The sequence below is a fragment of the Manacus vitellinus genome, unplaced genomic scaffold (genome assembly GCF_001715985.3).
Source record: "Manacus vitellinus isolate BGI_N305 unplaced genomic scaffold, ASM171598v3 scaffold_84_pilon, whole genome shotgun sequence".
NCBI lineage: Eukaryota > Metazoa > Chordata > Aves > Passeriformes > Pipridae > Manacus > Manacus vitellinus.
Genome location: NW_021940840.1, coordinates 1,148,816 through 1,168,890, shown reverse-complemented (window position 1 = coordinate 1,168,890; position 20,075 = coordinate 1,148,816).

The following is a 20,075-nucleotide window of genomic DNA, read 5'->3' as shown; positions in this document are numbered from 1 at the left end:
GGAGAAGCATGTGCCTCCCAGGTGTGTTTGCTGGGAACCCAGCCCACAGATTGCAGTTTTTAACGGGAGGGATCAGCCCATCGTGGGAGCGCCAGTGCTGCCCAGACTGCTGGGCAAGGGACATGTGGGCATCCGGAGCCTCTTGCTGCACGGAGTCTCTTCCCGAGCGTGCTGTCTCCAGCTTGCTTCCCGTTCCCATCAGTGACACAGTGTAACTCTTCTTTCCTTTCTATTTTGGAGGGCACTCTGGCTGATTTATTGTGGTGATCAAAGGACACATCCAAGCTCTGATCCAAACAGCACACCATCTCCTTTAAAGACTTTGTATCGGTTTTAAATCTGAAATGGCCAATTTATTCCTGTTTGGGGAACACCTTGGGAGCAGGTTCCGGTGCCAGCTTCTCCCAGGGGCCCTCAGGGGATGCTGGTGTTTCAGCCTCCATTTGCCGTGAGCCGGAGCCCGGGCAGGAGTCACCCATCGATTTGAAGCCGGCGGCTCTGGGCTGTGCTCAGACTGCTGGTGCCAGGCTGTGCTGGGGCTCTTTGTGTCCCGTGCTGCTGCTGGGGGGGCTGTGGCCGTGCAGAGCAGCATCCAGGTGCTGGGTGTGGTACAGACACCCGGATCCCCCCTCCTTACCATCCCGGATCCTGGTGCAGCACAACACTTCTCTGCACAGTGACATTCCCGGCTGCTACCAGCATAATGTGGAACAACACAGAGGATAATGAAATATAAAAACTGTGTTACGACGGCTTTATTTATAGAACAAGGCTTTGAGGGGTTTGGGTTTGAATTATTCCCTTTTTTCCTGTGGTTTATGAATTGCTCCTGTGAGAGGCTGGGTAGCCTGGATTGCTGGCAGGTTTGACTGGAAAGTCCTTATGAACCTTGGGAGATTATGTTTAGCTGAGTGACCATCCTACTGTATCTGGACTACATTTCCCACTGTGGGCTGCCAGGATGCTTCAAGTGCCTTGTAAGCCAGAAATAGCCACCAGGGGCAGTTGGACAGGCAGAGCTTTCCCTGTTCTCAGCACTTGCTGCCTTATTAACACGATTCATTTATATTGAAAAAGGGCTTTCCGTGCTTATTCTTTTTTTTTAAACAAATGCAAAACCCTGTAATATGAGAACCTACATCAACATAAGAGACTCCTTTTTCACTCATGTGAGAGCAACTCTTTTTTTTTTTCTTGAGAGAAAAAAATTTATCATATAATTTTTATATTTCCTGTCTTTACAATCTTCATTTTTTATCAAGAGGCTGCTGCATTTTCTGGGCTTGATCCCCCCTTCCCCACCAGGCAGCACAGACCTCAGACCTATATTCTGTGGCACTATCAGGGACCATCAAAGGGTGTGTTTGGACAGGTTTTCTGAAAAGGAATATCCTTAAAGAGAAATTTTAGGGCAAAAGGGTGGAGGTGCCGTTGCACCGCTCGGTGTCTGGGCATTGTGTCGGTGCAGGTGTCATTGTGTCCCTGCTGGCTGTGTGATGTTTTCCCAGACAAAGCTGGTCCAGAGAGTGAGTTAATGAGATGGTGATAAAGCCCCACGGTGTCTCCGTGCTGGGGGTTGTGGACAGCACTGTGCTGGGGCTGCTCCTGCTCCACTGGTATAGGGACCCTGTTCCACTCTGGCTTAACAAGTCAGGGCCCTCATTAATTACCTCCATCCCGTGCTCAGGTGCTCTGGGATTTGCTTGGGGAAAACCTCCTGGGAGCCATCCACAGGAGTGGTGGGAAGGAGCAAGAGGAGGAAGGGGACAGTTTACTACACAGCAAGTGTCCCTCTGCTTTCACATGCTCCCTGCTCGGCTTGGAATGAGGGGGCAGGGGAATTGCTCCATACACTCATCCTGGTGGCTCACTGTGGAGTTGGAAGCTGTCAAGGGACATGGGGGTCCCCAGCTAATATCCCCATGGATTTCTTGATAATCCTGTGCCAGTAGGGGCTACTAACACAGACCCTGTGCTGTGTAACCTTCTTCTGACACCAACTATGACTTTGGCCATTAAACTTCCAAAGGAATAAGCAAAATCTGCAAAATCCAGCAGCACATATGGGAATTTTCTACCTTTTTCAGCTCGGAAGCAGCAAGGAGCCTGGGAGCTGGGGGCTGGGAGGGGCAGGGATGCTCTGGAGGACAGCTCTCAGGCACAGAGATGCTGCTGTGGGGAGTGGTGCCTGCTCTGGAAAGGGTTGTGTCTTCCTTCCCTTCCCATCCTCCCGGGTCTTGTGGGAGAGGGGGAAGGAGAGGGAAAATCAGTTGAGCCAGAGCCTCGACAAGGAAGATGAGCTCTAATCTCTGCTCTGAGCCTGCACATGGCTGCTGTGCCAGTGGCTCAGGCAGCTCAGCCCTGCTGTGCTGCCGAGTCCATCCCCGTGGAAAGGCTGGAGCTGCAGCCCCAGGATTCAGCCTGTGGAACAGGAGGAAGAAGAAAGGAGTCGGTCTAATTAGGTGTGTGTCCTCTTCCCCTTGGATTTGCAATGCTTTCTGCTGCTGTCACCTTCATTAAGACAAATCTCTGAGTGCCAAGCTCCTCTTTTGATGTTCCTGAAGAGGTTTTCTCTCTATGCAGGAGGCATGGACACAGTGGAATAGGAGTATCCTGCACCACTGCACAGAGGTGTAAAAGGGAACATCTCAGCATCGTGTCTGCAAGGGCTGGGAGTTGCACTGAGGCTTCTCCTATCCATGTGGAAAGCTCTGTGCTGTGTCCTAGAGCCAGATGGGGCTGTCTGGGATTTGTGAGTAACAGGGTTTCAGGGCTTCTCCATCACAGACACACAGAGGTGTGGGAGGGAGGAGTGAGGCTTGTGATCTACAAAGCCCAGCCTCTCCTCCCCTTTCCTGCTGTGGTTGCAACTCCTGGAGGTTTCCACATACTGAGGGAAAAGGGGACAATTGTACTGAAAAGTCTTAATCAGCTAAAAGAAGCAGAGGGTGGATCCTCCTGTGTTTGCGCAGAGATGCCGAAGCAATTCGTGCAGAGTTTGCTAAAATGTGCAGACTCACCTCAGCCTGCACGAGGGTCTCATTGAGGCTGGTGGGACACACAGCAATGGGAGGTTTGGGTGGCTGATTCTCCACTGTGGTGGTGTTCAGCTGGGATGTGTAGGCTCAGAGCAGATTGGCAGCCAGGTGCCACAGAGACTCCCCGTGGTGTGTGTGCATGGCCAGGCCCTGCCTGGGAAAGGCAGGACACATCTGCAAGTGGTGTGGCACGGATTGTCCCTGTTTACTTGGCTTTTAGAGAGCTCCCAGAAGTCAGGGCCTCTGGAGTCTGGTCCTGGCCCCGTTTCTAACCTCTCTGTACCCTTGACCAGGTCAATGAGCCTTTCTGTGATATGGTTTCAGCTTTTTCAGCTCAAGCCCTCAGAGACTGATGCTGAGTTATCTCCCCAGGGACCCAAAATATGCTTAAATTCAGCCCAGAGCTGAAACGTGGAGGTCTGTGCAATCACTGATCACTTCTTCAGCAGTGACACAGGGTCAGGTAACAAGACTGATGATGTTCTCCTTTGGGCTGTTGCTGCACCCACAGCAGGTTTGTCTCTTTGGGCTGGCCTGCCTTTCTCCCGGCCCTCACACTGGAGCTGATCAATAGCACCAGCAGGTTTTATAGTATTTATTGCCCCTCTCAAGTCTCTGCTCCTGGAATCAGGGGATTAGAAAAGTGCTTGGGTTTTTTTTTAATCCTTCCTGATTGCCAAGAGAAGCAGAAGCACTACATAAGCACATGCAAGACATTGAGGAAGTTGGAAGCAAGAAAGCACTCCAATGCTGTGATTTTTGGTTCAGTTTCTTGAGAGCTCAGTAGTTTGAGGCATCACCCTGCTCAGACTCTCAAGCAGCAGTCAGCAGTGTTGGGTCCTCTCTGCATGGGTCAGGCAAGGCAGGGTTACAGAACATTTGCTTTCATAGAATGGTTTGGAGGTATCATCTGGATACACCTGAAGTACATCTGGAGAGTACATCTTCAGGGATCTAAGGAACCTCTTGCTCAAAGCAAATGTAATTGCAAAGCCAGTTCTGGTTGCTCATGGGCTTATCCTGCCAAGGATGGATGTCTTTCCGAGGCCTGGGTCAGCACTGGAGGGCCCACGTCCCTTTGGGATGGTGGGGGTACCTCTGGTCTCTCCCTGGGCATGGCAGTGGGGGAGCAGCAGTGCTGGGTCCACCCTCCGTGGGACTAGGTGAACTCACTTCCTGGGAATTCAGGAGCTGGTGCTGGGGGAGGTATCAAGGAGGAGCTGAGGGTGGGGGTCACAGTCAGGGACCTTGGCAGGGACACTCAGGAAGGCAGCAGACACTTCCAGACACTTGTTTTGGGTTTGCTTTGCCGACTGCACTGGGGGATGAAGCCCCTGGCCATATTTTCTGTGTCCTGTTACAGCTCCCCCAGCAGTGTCCCACATCAATGGTAATTACAGCACAGTTTCCCTGGAGCTCTTTAGTCCTCAAATGCACCCTGTGCTGGCAGCCTGTCCTGACATGGTGCAGTGGCAGAGACCTCTCTGAGGACACACTTTAGCATGGCCAGATCCCAGAGTCCTGGTGAGAAGGGTCCAGAACAGGGCTGTTGCACATGGGATCAGGTCTGCTGTGGATTTCTCTATCCAAGCTTTGGAAACTTCCAGTGATGGAGCCTCGCTGGCTTTTCCCACTATTGCAGCTGATTAAAAAGCCTTTTATTATGTCTGAAATTACCCTCCCAAGCTGCAGTTCTTGGCCGTGTCCCTTTGCTGTGTCATGTGGCCTCACAGAGGTGTGTTGGGCTCTGTCATCCTCACAACTGCCTTTGAGTAGCTGTAGGCAGTGATTAGATCACCCTCCACCTCCTCTTTGCCAGACCTAACCATCCTAAGCCCCTCTGCCTTACCTTTGAGGACATATTAGGACACATACTGGGAAGAAATTCTTGGCTGTGAGGGTGGGGAGGCCCTGGCACAGGTTGCCCAGAGAAGCTGTGGCTGCCCCTGGATCCCTGCAAGTGTCCAAGGCCAGGTTGGACAGGGCTTGGAACAACCTGGGCTAGTGGAAGGTTTTCCTGCCCATGGCAGGGGGAGGAATGAGTGGAGCTTTGAGGTCCCTTCCAACACAAACCATTCTGGGATATAGTGATTCCATGGTTCTGTGACACACTGGAGGCTTCTGACCATCCATGGCCATCTTGGGCTGTGCCAGCCCTGCTGTGTCCCAGCCCCAGGGCAGGGCCCGTCCCTGTGCTGGCACTGCTGGGGCACCTCCAGCCCTGGGGGCACTTCTGGGCCCCTCAGACAGGAGACACTGAGGGGCTGGAGCGTGTGCAGGGAAGGGAACGGAGCTGGGAAGGGGCTGGAGCAGCAGGAGGGGCTGAGGGAGCTGGGGGGGCTCAGCCTGGAGCAAAGGAGGCTCAGGGGGGACCTTCTGGCTCTGCAACCCCCTGACAGGAGGATGCAGTGAGCTGAGTGTCAGTCTGTTTTCCCAGGGAACAAGGGACAGGAGGAGAGGGAATGGCCTCGAGTTGCACGAGGGGAGGGTCAGGTTGGATATTGGGAGAAATTTCTTCACTGAAATGGTGGTCAGGCACTGGAACAGTTTGACCTGGGCAGGGGTGGAGTCCCCATCCCTGGAAGTGCTCCAAAAGTGTGTGGATGTGGCACTTGACACAGTTTGGTGGTGAACATGGTGGTGCTGCTGGGGGAAAGGTCGGACTGGATGATCCCAGAGGGCTTTTCCAACCTAAATGATTCTGTGACTCTCTGACCGAGCTCATCCTCCATTGGAACTTTTTTTTTCCCCTAAGTTAGTTAATTTTGGACTCAGGAAATCCCAGCTGGACAGTATTGGAGGTGCAGCCCCCCAGCCCTGAGTGGAGCTGGGCAGTGACTGTCCCACCCCACTGCCCACACTCCTTGCACAGCCCAGGGTGGAGTTCCCATATTTAGGAGCAACCATTTGCTCATATTCACCTTGGTCCCACCATAGCTGCCAGGCCCTTCACACCAAACTGCTCACACTTTACAGGCTGGTTTGGCTGCAGAGGACTATTCTGCCCCAGCTACAGAAGTTCCTGCACTTCTTGTACCATTAATAATAATATTACCTCTTAATACTGTTCCACTTTCACTCCTTCAGAAAGCTCAGACATTTAGGTAAATGATACCAACCTGAACATGATTTGGTTCCTTGTGGTACTGAGGTGTTATTTAGCAGTGGGTCAGAAACATTTGGAGAAGTCCACGGAAATCCAGGGTTCCCGTCCTGCACTTCTCCAAATCACCTGTGCTGCTGCCAGAGTTCCATCCAGACAGCCAAGGACAAGGCAGTGCTTCACATGGGCTCCTTTCTTCCTTCCACCATCAGCATCCAGAGGGGATCAAAGTCCTTTTGCCCAATGATGCTTGTTTTGCTGTTTGCTTCTGGAGCTGACTCAGAAAAACTTTCTTGTCCGGCATTTCTGTACTTAATCCATGAAGGTCTGGAGAGTCTTTATTGTTAGCTTTTCTTTGATCCCCATCCACAGCCACAATTCCACATGGAGATGAAAACAGTCCAGAGAAAGCAAATGAAGATACAGCAGCAGCCTGAGGTCCATTGCCTGGATGGGAATTTCCAGCCTGTCACAGCTTTGCTCCATCCCGTGGGAGCTGGACACGTTCCCTCAGATGGCTCTTTGAGCCCTGGTGCCTTCTCAGCAGTTGTGCTTTCTTTTATCTCTCTGTCCTGCACCTTCCCTGAGAACAAAGGACTGTTTGCATTCAAATGTGATGCTTTCTCTTCTTCCTCAGTGCACAGGATAATTACAGTGCCTTGTGTGGACTTGTACTAATTGATCAGTTATTAGTGATAATTATAATTTTCATGATGATTTAAGGGGCATTTCCACAGCAGAAATGATGTTCTGATACAACAGTTCGGAATTGCTTGTGATGTGTCAGATCATGTCCTGTGAGCTGCTCACTGGGGAGACGGGTTAAATTTTATTTTTTTGTTAAAAACCAATCCTTTGCAAGAACCATCTGGTTGCTAAATTCTTCTCCTGAAGCTGTGCAGTTTGCTGGGAGTTCATTTGCGTCTTTAGCTCCTAAAGAGGAAGTAAAAGTGACTGATTAGTCTAAGGCTGGGACCATTCACATCAAAGTGACAGATTTTGTGAGCTGGATTTGGGAAAGTGTTTAAAACTGGTGCGTTTTCATTAAATTTTGAAGACTGTGGGCAGAACTCTGCTCTGGGCACTCCAGCACAGCTCTGGGCTCTGCACCCTGTGTCGTTCTGTCAAAGTGAATTGTGTGCCTGGTAAAATTTGCATGTGCTTGTTTGATGACTTTAAATATTGATTTTAATTGTGCATCTTTCTTAAGGCTGTGAGTGATGATGGAGCCACGGACAATAACCATGTGCATAACACAGCCATGTGCAGGGAGATGGGAACTCAGCCTGACTCTTAAGCAGAAGGGAGGGGGAAAACAAAGGAAAATACCTCTGGCGGCCCCAAATTCAGTTTTCCCTGCTTCCAGGCACCATGGGGGGCTTTGTCAGGGATGTGCCTTCAGCTGCCAGGCAAATTGGGGTTTCAGAAGCCTTTTGTGAGTGCTGGTGTCAGGCTGTGAAGGCCCCACACCCTCCCCTGACCAGAGGTGTCTTTGGAAATCCTAAGAGCAAATACTGAGTTTGTGAACGTGGGGTTTGTCTCTGCAGAGAAAAATGGTCACCTGAAAGCCACTGGGACCCTTTGGACACACACATGGACTTGCACTACAAGGGCCTGGAGTGCCAGGACAAGGGGGAATGGCTTCCCACTGCCAGAGGGCAGGGTGAGATGGGAGATGGGGAAGAAATTCTTCCCTATGAGGGTGGGAGGCCCTGGCCCAGGTTGCCCAGAGAAGCTGTGGCTGCCCCTGGATCCCTGGAAGTGTCCAAGGCCAGGTTGGACAGGGCTTGGAGCAACCTGGGCTGGTGGAAGGTGTCCCTGCCCATGGCAGGGGGTGGCACTGGATGGGCTTTAAGGTTCATTCCAACCCAAACCATTCCATGATTCTGTGATTGCACATCCCCGCGGCATCGGCGTGTTTTGAGGGGCAGTGGGAGGGGTGGTGGGAGCAAATCCCTGTCCCTGGGCACGGGTTCCTTCCCAAGCACACCCCCCCAGCACAGATCTGGCCATGATTAATGCTTTCCATACCTGTGCAAATATGGTTAGCATTGGCTTTACACTAGAGGGCTGTCTGTCCCTTTCCCTTTGGAGAGCAGGCTGGAGTCGCTGTGCCGGGAATGTTTTACAGTATCCCCAGGATCTGACAGTAGCCCCTTGGTGGGGTGGGTGATGTGATGCAGGCTGGGAGTCACTGCTCAGCTCTCTGTGCTGCACAGGAACACCCTGGCCTGGGCTGAAGGGCCCTTGGGTGTGGTTTGTCTCAGGTGAAGTGAAGCCTCAGTGGCTGTGTCACCAGGCACTGTCCCCTGCAAGGTCAGCAGCCTTTCTGCAGCAAGCAGCAGGTTTCCAGCCAGCCGTGTCTTCCCTCCTCTTATTTCAGACCATGTTTGCTGTCAGTGTTGGCACAGCTCTGGGTGTCCAGGAGTGTGGCATTTCCTGCACTTGAGAGAACCTGCAGCCCTGAATATCTGCATTTACAGCTGTGGGGTGCACTTAGACAGGAATTGCTTTGGAAGTGGCTCCTGGGGGCTGGAGGAGGGTCTTTAGCATCCCAGAGCTGACAGAGATTTGGCAGCTTATGTCTGGTGGGACGACTCCTCTGGCTCTCCTGCCAACAACAGGCTGGGACCTCCATGGGGACTTTGGCCACCATGAAGGACAGTTGCTTTGGGTCCACTGGTATCACAGGTTTCAGAGAATCACAGAATATCCTGAGCTGGAAGGAACCCACAAGGATCATCCAGTCCAACCCCTGGCCCTGCACAGACACCCCAACAATCCCACCCTGTACCTGAGAGCATTGTCCAAATGGTCCTGGAGCTCTGGCAGCCTTGGGGCTGTGCCCACTGCCCTGGGGAGCCTGGTCAGTGCCAACCACCCTCTGGGGGAAGGACCTTATCCTTATATACAACCTAACCCTGCCCTGACACAGCTTCATGCTGGTTTAGTTTAATTGATTTGTTTAATTCTGTCCCCACTCATGTTCATCTAGACTGACTTTAACTCAGGTAAAGATGGAACTAGCTGAGGTTTACCTTTGCCTAAGAGACCTGGTTTGAATTCACAGTCCTTAAACCAGTGTGCCTGCCTGGAGAGATCCAACCCCAAACACAACCCCCCAGTGACTTCCACGTGCATTGTGCCAGCTGCATTCGGGGCACATTTTTTTCCATTTCTGGGTGCCTGAGCAGTCAGCCTTTGGCTTGGTTTGGGCAAAAGTGGTGGTAATTGAGAGCAGCCAAGTCCCTTGACCCTGGCTAACAAGGATCTGCTTCAGTGAGCAGGACTGTAGGGGGGGGATGCAGTGGGATGGCCAGGAAGGAGTGGAGGGGAGGCACCGGTAGGCACTGGGCACACTCTGGGGCTGAGTCTGGCACACACTGAAGTGCAGACGTTGGTTCTTTGTCACAAGTTGATTTATGAAGTCCAGGGACTTCTCTCCATCCCTCAATTTGCAGCTAATGTGTCCTGAGGGAGGGGGGATTAATAATGGTAATTACAGCAGCTCTTGGTGGCATTAACCACGTGCACAGGGATGGGTGGTGGGAGCTGCTCTGCCACGAGGAGCTGTCTGGCTCTCCATCCACCTCCAGCCACGGGCTGGGACAGCAGCTGCTGCCAGATGTGGGGCAGGACAGGGAGCAGCAGTGGGGACAGGCTGAGCTGGGCTGTCCCCTGAGCCCTGGGCAGTGATGTCCCTGGGCTGGAGCTGGAGAGGAGCCTGTTTGCTGCAGTGTTGCCTCGCTGTCCCTGGTCACCTCAGCAGAGCTGGGAGCTGCAGGCAGGAGGGCATGGCCTGACCCCTGGTGACTCACAGCAGCCTTGACTTTCACCTTTGGGAGCATGGTAAGGTTGGCAGAGACCAGCAGCACAACCAATCTGGGATTCAGGGTGAGAAGGGACTGTGCTGGTACTGCCATTCCCTGTGGTGTGGGATGTTCCCTGCTCTTGTGCCAGCCAGGTTGGAGTGCAGGGCAGTGCAGGAATCACAGAATGGTTTGGGTTGGAAGGGAGCTTTCAGCTCGTCTCATTCCACCCTCTGCCATGGGCAGGGACACTTTCCACTATCCCAGCTTGGACACTTCTAGGGATGGGGGCCAACAGCCCCAACAGCAGGAAGCCCCTGGGAAGCTGCCTGGGCTGGGCTGCACTGCTCCTCCCAGCTCTGCTCCTCTGTCCAGAACAACAGCTGCTAGTCCCTCACTTGGCTGGTTCCATTTCAACCCACAAAATGGATTTTAGGCCTTCTGGGTGAGACAGCAAAGGGATTCTGCCATCCCCAGCCTGCCTGGGCATTGTGGTGTGGGGGGTATCAGCTCTTGCAGGCCTTGAGGGGTCAGTTTTAAGCCTGGATTTCTGACATCATGTGGTGAAGTGAGATGAGACGAGACCTCAGCTGGGCTTGGAGCCAGAGCCTGGCTGAGGGGCTGTGCCTTGATCTTAAGCCCAGGAAAGGCGACATCTCTGGGTTTGATGTTACCCACAGCACTGAGGAACCATTTCTCCCAGTCTTTTTGGCAGTTCTACCATGACACAGTTGTGTCAGCTGCTGCTGAGGCACTGGCCATGCTCTGGGGACAAGGCAGTGTCTAGAAATCAGACAGTGGTTGCTTAAATCTCATCCCCAAGTCAGCCAGCGCTACTCCTGAGTTCCTGAGGCTGCAGCCTGTGCTGTGTGCAGGCAGGGTGGTCCTGAGCCCTGGGGAGAGGCCCTGGGAGGGGCTGGGGATGCTGCTGCTGCCTGAGCACAGTGCTGGCCCAGGCTGTGTCCCAGTGATAGTCCCATTCTCTCCCAGGCTGGAAGGAGCTCCCAGGGAGCAGCACAGCCAAAGAGAGACATTTATACGAGTGGCACAATAAATGAATCTGAGCTGCCTTGGGGAGCCAGCCCAGAGGAGCCTTTACTTGGCCATGACTTTTCAGTGGGAAAGGCTTTTCTTTTGCTGTGTTTATTTTTGGCTTTCCTAGTATTTTGCTGGGCTTACAATTAATCCTGAGCTTCTAGGCGGCCAGCTGGGCTGTGGGGACAAAGTCTGCCTCAAAGCAGTTTGTTTGGTCATTTCCTGAGGACCTTGGATTTACCAGGAGCTTGGAAGAACTTAACCTGGGTACACCTGAGCCATGTGCACACACTGCTCTGGGTGGAGAGCCACCTGGGCTAGTGGAAGGTGTCCCTGCCCATGGCACAGGGTGGAACTGGATGATCTTTAAGGTCCCTTCCAACCCAAACCATTCCATGATTCTGTGATTCTAAGGGAAAGGGACTGCAGGAGCCACTTGGGCACTCTCTCACCAGGTGGACAGGGACTTTGCTCTCCCTTGGCAGAGGTGGCAGGTGGGCTGTTGCTGCTGGGAGATGGCAAGTGGGGAAGGGAACCAAATGTGTGTCACTGGTGCATGAGCTGGTGGCAGGTTTGCACAGTGTGTGTTGTGTGGGTGTTGGAGCTGGGCCTGCCTCTCACCCTGGGGCACCTGCCATGCTTTTACGCAGAGAAATAGTGAGAGGACAAGGGGGATGAGGTTTAGATTAGATGCTCTAAGGAAGTTCTTTACTCAGAAGGTGGTGAGGCCCTGGCCCAGGTTGCCCAGAGCAGCTGTGGCTTGCCGCTGGATCCCTGAAAGTGCCAGGCGCGGTATTGGACGGGGCTTGGAGCAACCTGGGCTGTGGAGGTGTCCCTGCCCATGGCAGGGGGTAGATGATATGAGCTTTAAGGTCATTTCCAACACAAACCAATGATTCTACGATTCCATTTTTATTGTCATGAGAACCCCCCACTGCAGCCTGTGCCTGCTCCAGCCTTGCTCCCTGCATGGCTTTATGTGAAATGTCCTGGGCCTGAGCCCTCAGGAATGGGCTGCAGCCTGGCAGGCCCTGAGAGGAGCTGTGCTGGGATCCCTGGGACTCCCTGCACTGCACAGGCTGTGCCTTGGGTGTGAAGGGGGATCATCTGACGAATTCCCTGCCTGCCTTTTGAGCTTGTTCTGTGGCAAACCCCCCGTGGGTGCCAGCCAAGGCAGCTCTGTGTGCTGTGCACCCTCCTCTTGCTGTAGCTGGGATGGACCCTCTGGAAGCATTTGAGCTCTGTTGGTTTTAGCTGGATTGGTTTTAGCTGGGTTGGTTTTAGCTGGGTTTCTGAGGCTTTCTAACTTGCCCCTTCCTAAAATTGAGGCTTCACTGTGGCCCATCTGAGCACAAATCCTTTGCCATGCACATTTGGTTCCTGCTCATAAAGCCACCTCATAAAGGCTGAGTGGGGAAAAACTCTTGTCAAGGCTCCTCAAGTGCTCTGTGTGATGAGCCTGGGGTTTGTTCCACCCCCTCAGTGCAGGTGGGAGGTGAGTGTGCAGGAGCTGTGGGGTGTGATGGCAGAGACTGGCTGTGAGCAGAGCACAGGGTCACCCAGAGGGGCCGAGGGGCAGCTCTGCTGCTGCCCTGCTGGCATTTAGGGGGTGACACAGAGAGGCCACAGGCCAGCAGCCCCCACCCATGGCCCCTGTGTGTGACCATGCACAGAGCTCCTCCTGAGAAACCCTCCCAGCACACTCTGTCCTTCTGTCCACAGGAGGGGTGACAGTCGGTGTGTCTGAGTCCCCTGCTTGTCCCCACCCCCCTGTGCAGGCTGAGCATCCCCGGGGAGGGAATGGGGTGACCTCATGCCCTGTGGCACTGCAGGGAACACTCCAGCTGCTCTAGACCAGAGGGATGCAGCTGCTAAAAAAGCCCTGGGAGCCCTCCCTGCTGGCAGGGCTGGGGCAGAGCAGGCATTTACTGTGTTCTCTAAAACAGAGAGACTCTGCACACTAAAGGAATGAGCCCAACACTTGGCACTGGGAGAGATGGGAAGTGATAATGGGAGGCAGGGCTTTAATGGCACAGGAATCTCTCACTGTGATGGGAGCCAAAAGAACCCCACTGGGAGTGTCAGAATGGGCAGAGAGGAAAAGGAGATGAACAGGGTTTGCAAGTATACCCCAACAGCTCCCAAAAAAGAGCCTTGACCCACCTTTGGCTCAGGCTGGGGCCAGGCTGCCAGAGCAGCTCCTGTGACCCCCAGCTCCCTCTCTTGCTTCCCAAACCCCTCCTGCTTGGGAAGGCTGAGGTGAGGGGGACATCAGTCATTCAGGCCAAGTGCACACCAAGTGCAGCCTTGTGGGGCCCGTGAGCATGGCTGTGCCTGGGTGTGACACCATGTGTGGGGCTGTGTGAGCAGATGCCACACGTGTGCTTGGGCAGGCAGGACACGGGGGGAGCTGCATGAGAGGCTGCCCTGGCTCCTGTCACAGGACCGGGGGGAAAATCTCCGTGGGCTGAGCACACAGCTTGTGAAGAGGAGCGGGCTGCAGCTTGTTTGTCACCCAAGAGGGACAGGAAAATCAGAGACACACACCAGAAATAATGCAACAAGTGGCTGTGCTGAACACAGGCTCAGGACAGGCAGCCGGGCCGGCTTCCTCCTCGATGCCCTGGGCTGCCCTACAGATGCAGGGCCAAAACTCAGTCCCTTCCACTGCCTGTGGGCCTTTGGTTTTCTCCCTCTCAGAACTAAAGGCCACTGTGGAGAATCACAGAACCATGGAAATATTAAGGCTGGAAAAGATCTCCAAGATCATCAAGTCCAACCTTTGACCACCTCCATGTCCACTAACCCATACTGTGAAGTGTCATGTGTACTCATTTTTTGAACACTTCCAGGGATGGTAACTCCATCACTGCCCTGGGCAGCCCGTGCCAAGGCCTGACCACTCTTTCAGTGAAGAAATTTTCCCTAATATCCAGCCTGAACTTCCCTTGGTGCGAGTTGAGGCCGTTTCCCCTTCCCTGAGAAGGTTCACAGTGCCACCTGAAGAGGTTCCTCAGCACAGGGTGTTGGTGCTCCCTGTGCAGCAGGTTGGCAGCAGTTCATCCTCAGTGCCTGCCTGGCCCTTTGGAGCAGCACCAGGGAATATGCAAATTTAACCTTTGAATTTACTGTGCTGTTCTTTTCCTGGGAAATGTCACTTGGGCACCAAGCTGGGAGTACCTGCTCTGGGAGTGGGGTGGGGGGCAAGCAGCAGGGGCATGTGCCCTGATTCTGAGGGGGCATCCAGCCAACCCCCAGCATAGGGCTGGGGCCTCCAGGGAGCCTTTAGTGCTCTGGGAGTGCCAGGAGCCCACGTGCTCTGCCTTGGCTGTCAGCAGGAGCCACCTGAACCGACAGGATGTGATGAGATGTGATGGGTGGAACAGGTTTGGGTGACTTGAGCTGGTTCCTGAGTGACAGGGGGAGGGTCATGTCCCCATGGCCGGTGCTGGGCAGGACCTGTCAGCAGTGACACATGAGAGAGGCATGTGGAAGCCAGGGCCCTGCCAAGAGAACTCCTGTGCCTCCAGGGATGGGGTTACTGGCAGGGCTGGATCCAGAGGATGCTTCTGCAACAGGAGGGAGCTCCCTGTTTGCTCAAATGTGAAGCAGATGGAAAGCTGAAGGGAATCCCAGCTGTCAAAGCTGGCAGTGACTGATAGGACCATCCTAGCTCAGACCAGAGACTAAGATGAAGGATTGTTTCCAGGCTGCCCCTGGGAGGTACCTATGGAACAAAAGAAAGGTGTGATTACAGTGGGGCAGGAGTGACTGCAAAGGAGATGAATTTCAGCTCAGGTGAATAACCAGGGACTGTATCAGTGTCCCTGAAGGGCTTTGCCCTGGTTGCTGGACCATCCATACCAAAGCCTTTCCTGCCACACGGGCTCCGTGAGTTTTCTCAGCTCCTGCAGGGTGGATTTGCCAATCTCTGCAGCATTTCAACCATGCTCAGGGAATAATTCTATGATTCCATTGACGAGCAGATGAGCTGGGGGGACTCAGCCTGGAGAAAAGGAGGCACAGGGGGGACCTTCTCACTCTCTGCAACTCCTTGGCAGGAAAGGGGAGCTGGAGGGGGGATTGGGCTCTGCTTCCAGGGAACAAGGGGCAGGATGGGAGGAAATGGCCTCAAGTTGCACCAGGGGAGGTTCAGGTTGAATACTGGGGAAAATTTCTGCATGGAAAGGGTGGTCAGGCATTGGCACAGCTGCCCAGGGAGGTGGTGGAGTCACCATCCCTGGAAGTGTCCAAAAGCATGTGGATGTGGCACCTGGGGACAGGGGTTGGTGTGAACATGGTGGTGCTGGGTTAAGGGTTGGACTCAATGATCTCTGAGTCTTTTTCCAACCTAAATAATTCTGTGATTCCCTGTGGGCTGTGCCAGATTCAGCTGTGGCTTTGGGGAGGCAGAACACACTTGGAGAGCCCTGAGAACACTTCTAGTTGTGTGGCCCTGGAACAGTGTTCCCTGCAGGTTTCTGCAGAGTTATTACAGCTGCCACTTCGGATCTGGCTTTGTGGGGACAAAATGCTTTGGGGTCAGCAGGGCAGGAACTCTCAATGAACAAGCCAAGGTGTGCACTGGGCTCTCCTCCAGACCCTCTGGGAGCAGCCAGCATGGGCAGCTCCAGGCTGTTAGACCCTGAAATACTGGAGCAAAGTGCAGCTGCCTTCACCAGCATCCCTGAAAACAGCAGGGCAGGATGTCCATGGGATGGGTTTCAATAGGAAAATGACTCATTTCCCAGCTCCCAGAGGGGTTTTCTGGAAACGGTAGAGAGTAAATAAGGGTTTTGAAAGTGATGGCAAATACCTCGGAGGTGCCCTTCCAAGCAGCCTCAGCTGTTGGAAATTACACTCCCATCTCCAGTGGCTCTGGGAAGCAGAGGGTGGGGCCCTGGGGGTCTCTGGATCCTGTGTGTGCTCCTGTTTGCTTGGGTGCTAATTAGAGGAGTGTGTCAGAGCTCTGCTGTGTATTCTGCAACTCTCTAAATTCAGATAAGAGCCATTACAAATCCATCACCAGGTATGTTAAAAGCTCCTTAATTAATACCCAGTAAAGCCAGTGGTCCCTGGCTGTGAGCACTGCAGAGGAGTGCAGGGCAGGGGGGGAAACCAAGTCAGGGAGCAAAGAGATGAAGTGGGGAGGGTGATGTGGCCAGTTCCAGTGACCCAAGGCTGTGCTGTGGCCTTGATGCACCTGCAGCATCATCAGAGGGCTGAGGGGGGCCAGGGGCCTTTGCTGACGGGACTTTTCCAGGTTTCTGACCTGGGTAAAGCCCCAGCAGAGAAGGTGGGTACCCCCCCACGCCCTCAGAGGTTGGCCCTGCACCCAGGGCCTCCTGCACAACCTGATGTGGCTTCCTGGACATGCATCCAGCCCTGCCCACGGCAGAGAGGTTGGAATTAGAGGATGCTTAAGGTCCATTCTGGGAGTCTCTGATCCAGCAGCAGAAGCTGTGGGCTGCAGGGCTGAAGGGGTGTCTGTGCCCATTCCCATGTTCCTTGTGCTGCTCTGCTGGGCTCTGGAGCCCATCTGCAGCTCCACATGGGCAGTGTGATGTGTGGTCTGTGTTCTGGCATCTGTGCAGGAGAGCTGCAGGTCCCCTGTTGTCAGAGCAGAGATGGGGCTGCTGAGATAAAACCACAAACACTGATCACTTACCCCTCTGGCCCTGCTGAGATCGTGTGGCATTGCCACAGGTCTCTCCTGCATCTCCAGGGACAGGGGACATCAGTGGTGGCAGAGCTACACATGACAGAGCCCTGGGTCCTGGAGGAGAGGGGGTAACCCGAGTGCAGCTGAGGAGATGGTGGCTGGAGCTGGGTTTGGCCTGTGAGCCTGGGGGGTCCTTCCCAGCCCCCTGTCCCTGGGAGGAGAGCAGTGCTGAACCTGCCCTTGCACTCATGGGCTGCTGTGCCAGGCCAGCAGGGAATCCTGGAGTGGTTTGGGTGGGAAGGGACATTAAAGCTCATCTTGTTCCACCCCCTGCCATGGGCAGGGACACCTTCCACTAGCCCAGGTTGCTCCAAGCCTGGTTCAACCTGGCCTTAGACACTTCCAGGAAAGGGGCAGCCACAGCTTCCCTGGGCAACCTGAGAGTCCATCATGGATGGATTAATTCTTCTGGCATTCACCTGAGGAAGAAGAAATGATGGGGGAGGAAACTCCTGGTTCAACCATGCAGAGGCAGTTTTGCAGGGAGCAGAACATCCTGCACGGGATCCCGGGGTGCAGGTATGGGCACAGTTGTGATTGCCCTGCCACAGCCCACATGTGCACAGCAGGACTGATGGGGCTCTTTATCTGCTGATCTGTTGTGGTTGCACAAATCAAGAGCTGGAAGACATAGGAGAGAGACTTTTCCCAAGGGAATGTAGAGATAGAACAAGGGGGAATGGCTTTAAGCTGAAAGAGGGCAGGGTTAGATGGGATATTAGGAAGGAATTCTTCCCTGTGAGGGTGGAGAGGCCCTGGCCCAGGTTGCCAAGAGAAGCTGTGGCTGCCCCTGGATCCCTGGAAGTGTCCAAGGGCAGGTTGGACAGGGCTTGGAGCAACCTGGGCTAGTGGAAGGTGTCCCTGCCCATGGCAGGGGGTGGCACTGGATGGGCTTTAGGTTCCCTTCCCACCCAAATGGTTCCATGATTCCATGATTCTATGATTTTGGGGAGAGCTGCAATGACAGCAGAGCTGCCTCTGCTCTGGGACACTGGCATTTCTTCCCAAATTCCTTCAGGAGCAAATGGCAGCTGCTTGTGCTCATGTGGAACTGCATCTGTAAAGGGAAACAGCAGAGATTTCAAGTGGCACTGCCTGTTTTACTATTTCAAGAAGTGTCTTATTGTAATTGCCTTGCTTATTTGGAAAAAAACCCCACTGTAGTTACTAGAAATTCAATATAGAAATTACTAGTTACTACCCTCTATAGACTAATTTTGAGGGTAGAAGAAGAATGAGGAATTTAATGCACACTATAATGAATGTCAGTCTTCTCTCTTAATGAATAGGAATCACAGTTTGCTCCACATTGTTGGGAAATGAAAAGCATCCAAAATTCCATTCACTTTCTTCCTTTTTTCTTTTTTTTTCCTTTTTTTTTTTTTTTCCTCTTTGAGAGAGATAATACTGTGCACAGCAGATGGGTACATTCATTTGAGAGCACTGAGGATTTTTATCTCTCACTGTACAAGTCAAGGTTTTCCTTCAGCTGAGCTTTGTAAAATTTCCTATACAAGCCAAACATAATGTTGCTACAGAGCTGGATCCTTCAGAGCAAAGTGGGCTGGGGTTTTTCCCTCCCTCCTGTAGCAAACCATCCCAAGAATTCAAAGCAGAGATGACCCAGCTTATGCATGATATATGTTTGCTATTCTCAGCCCTAGCTTTGCTTGCTGGATTGGCAGAGGAGTGTGTGTGTGAGACTCTTGTGCAATTAGGTCCCTTACAGGGACACAAAGCCTCATCCTATCACTGCACATGAAAGAGTTTCCTCCACCAGCTTCCTGAGCTGCTTCCCCTGTCAGGGGACCCCCCACCTCGAGCCCAGGGGTGAGCTGGCAGCAGGAGCTCTGGATTTGGAGTTACCATGGGGCAGCCTCATCCTGGCTGAGGGGTGTGCAGGAATTCCTGTTTTATAGCAGGGAGAGGGTGAACTCAGCCCCACCCAGCTCTGTGGGCCTCAGGACCTGCCTCTGAGGGAGCCTGTGTGATGCAGGATCTCTGGAGGAGCAGAGCATCTTAATTTCTCAGGGGGGAATATATGTGTGGAGCAGCAGAGCCTGGGCCAGGAGCCCTTCCCAGCCCTTGTCCGACTCGTGCTGCTCCATGGCAGCTCTGTCTCTGTGGGAGAACCACCCTTGGTGTGGTTCCAGCACTGAGCTCCTGGCTGTGGGCTCAGTTCAGCCAGGCTGGACATCCTGCCCTTCTCTGTGGCTCTGTTCATATCTGGGCTGGCTTGGAGACAGTTTTAGGGCACCTGAGCACAGCCCCTGGGACTGGAGGCAGCGGGGGGGTTGTGGCTGGTGGCAGAAGCCTTGAGGGTACCTGCTCGGGGTCCCCATCTGCTGCACTCAGGAGAGGGTGCAGGAGGCTTTGGAGTGGATGTGGGGGCTGGGGGTACTACTCACAGGAACCAGCCCCCAGAGCTCAGGGGTGAAGGGGATGAGTGGGTGCAACAGGGGGAAGGGGAATTGAGGAGCAACTGGGGGACAGAGCTGAGGATTTGGCCACGTCAACCCGGGAGTGAGTCCCAGGAAACATCCCTGGGAATGGACATGTCAGCAGAGCCTGGTTTGCATCTCTGTGAGTCTGGGACCTGGATAGAGAGCTCAGAGGAGGAGCAGGATGGCAGGAGCCCTGGGAGCCCTGTGGGGTTCTCTGGGAGGTGGGGAGGGAGGGGAGCTCTCCCCCAGACACAGGAGCTCTGGCTGGGTCTGGAGAGGGTTCCTTGCTCTGTGGTCCTGGGGATCCAGAGGGGATTTTTCCATGTGTTCTCTCTCAGGCTCCAGCTGAGCGGGTGCTAGCCCTGTGCCAGAAGAGTTTAGAGTTCCACGGGTTTAAAATATTTATTAATGTGAAGATGTCGTTAGCACTTAAGCTGAGGCAATACAGTCGAAGTCTTTTTGTTGGAATGGAAGTTAGTGATGCTGAAAAGCCATTAAGCTGTAAATATAAACTATATTAAGTGTTCAGTAGCAACCTTAAATATCCCTTTGTTGGCTGCTCTGCCTTTGCCAGGCTGAGTTTCTGTGAGGGGATTGTTCACGACGAGGGCTCTGCTGGGCCAGCTCTGCCTGGGAGCTCTGAGAGGGGCAGGAGTGCATTTCCAGGTGGGATTTCCTGAGCAGCACAGCTCAGGGCTGGCTGTGCAGGGCCTGATTATTCCACAGCCCACAGGATGCTGAGACTGAGAGCAGGGCACGAAGGCTGAGTGTTCAACCCCTGTCCAACCCCAACAAGGACTGTGCCTGTAGGAGTACTGGACATGGTGGGACCTGACTTTGGTCTGGGATTCCATCTGCTTGTAAAATCATGGAATCACAGAATGGTTTGGGTTGAGAGGGACACTACAGATCATCTTCATCCAC